Below are 2256 nucleotides of genomic sequence, written 5' to 3' on the forward strand. Positions count from 1 at the left end.
ATGTGTTTGAACAAATTAAAGGGAACCTTGGATGAGCATAGCATGCGAGGCACGCTCTCCCGTGCTCCCACTCTTTCATGCCCCCACGCTTCCACTCTCCTGCGCTCCCATGCTCCCACTCTCTCACACTCTCGTGCTCCCATGCTCCCCCCTCCCATGCTCCCATGCTCCCATGCTCCCACTCTCTCATGCTCCCATGCTCCCCCTCTCCTGTGCTTCCGTGTTCCCATGCTCCCACTCTCACGCTCCCATGCTCCCCCTCTCCCATGCTCCCATGATCCCATGCTCCCACTCTCTCACGCTCCCATGCTCCCCATCTCCCACGCTTCTGAGCTCCTGCACTCCCATGCTTGCCAAGCTCCACCATTGTGCCATGTGCTGTCATCCCTGTTCCTACCATGTCTTCTCACAAAACTTTCAGGATTAAGCAATTCCTAGCCAAGAAACAAAAACAAAATTATCCCATTCCCCAGTGGATTCAGATGGAAACTGGTAATAAAGCCAGGTACTGGCCAGGCGTGGTGGCGCACACCTGGAGTCCCAGCTATTCGGGAGGCAGAGGCAGGAGGATTGCTTGAGTCTGTGAGTTCCAGGCTGCAGTGAGCTGTGATGGCAAAAACCATCAGGTACAACTCCCAGGAGAGACACTGGAGCAGAACCAAGCTGGGCCTCTTGGGAACTGGGTCTGAGATACGCACATATTGATACAAGATCCCTAGTGTCTGACCTCATCAAGCCAAAAACATTACCACTATTGGGACAGTTCAACATATTTTATTAGGGAAAGGATTTTTCTCTTTGTTCCTATGCTCTGAACTTGTAGTTTGGCTTAGTAATAAATATGTAAGACTTTTTTTTGAGCTGCTAAAAGAATAAAGTTCTCCACAGGACTCGTAGAGAGCTATGCAGGCAGAGGTGGGCTGGAGTCAGCTCCTACTTGCTCATAGGAGCTGATTGTTCAAGTTTCAGGAATTTTACCAGCCAGCTGTTAGTTACTGGTAGCTTGGCTTTGCCCTTGGTGAGAGTATTTACGCCATGAAGATAGACAAAGGCTACAAATCAGAACACTTTCCACTGAGAGCTTGTTGTTAGACATTTACCAGCACATCACCAAGGCCAGGGCTTGGTTCTTCAATGCAAAACATGGGTGGAGACCCAGCTCCTCCATAGCTGGGAAGATATCCAGAGGATGGAGATGCTTCAGTCTGGAAAGACACGGCCTGTTGGCTTATATGAAAAAAGTCTGGAAACCACACGAACTGCCAAACTATACTGAGGGAGAAGGCCAGACTCCTCATTGAGCCTTGCAATTTTTAAAGCATAGATTCTGTTATTTTAAAATGAAAACAAGTACCCTCTTCTGCAGTCAATTCAGAGTCTTGACTACCCTTCTAGCACCCTTCCTCATTGCTGACCCTGAGCCTTAGCCTGTGCTTTTCCTCCTGCCTAAAATCTTCTATCCACTGGAATCCACCCAACCCAGAAACCCTTCCCAATCCCCGCCCCAACATCCACCTCCAGGGTCTTCTGCAACCACTCCATCCCATGCTGGTTCCCTGCCTGCCTCGACTCCAGTGGTCCTAAACGTCCATGGGATTTCCTGGCACTTATTTGCTCACTGTCTTGCCATGTTACTTAACATCAGATGGAGGTTCAAGTGGTTTCCAATGGGGAGAGGTGCATTTCGCAATGTCTGGAGACATCGTTGGTTGTCACAGCTGGGGTGATGGTGCTACTGGCATCTAGTGGGTAGAGCCCAGGGATGCTGCTAACATCTTACAACGCAGACAACCCCGGCTTCTCCAGCAAGTCTGACCCCAAATGTCAATAATGCAGAGGTTAGGAAGCCCTGTTGTATGCTAGTGACCACATCCTAGTTCAAACTTACTCTCCAAAGAACCAAGCACAGAGCCAGGCATGTCATAGACCTTCAATTGTTCGAGGCAAGTGTGCCTTTACTCACCTCAGGGCTTATTTCCAGAACACATTTCTTCTACCATGATTACCACCCACTCCCACCTCCCTCCTCCCTCTTCCAAACCCTGATTGAAAATATAAAGTACGAGTTACATAAATTGATAGATAAAAAGAACGGGTTATCAATAGAAGCCTGCAGTGTCAGAGGTGCACCTGCATCTTCTGGGTACTGTAGGACTTGCATTCCTTTCCAGAAATGTGCCTTTTAAGCCTCTGCAAGCTGAACCCTGTTCTCTCTCTGGCCACCTCCCAGTGGCTTTACTTCTGCCCTTCATCAGC

This window comes from Pan paniscus, chromosome 6, assembly GCF_029289425.2.
Source record: "Pan paniscus chromosome 6, NHGRI_mPanPan1-v2.0_pri, whole genome shotgun sequence".
NCBI classification, from domain to species: Eukaryota; Metazoa; Chordata; class Mammalia; order Primates; family Hominidae; genus Pan; species Pan paniscus.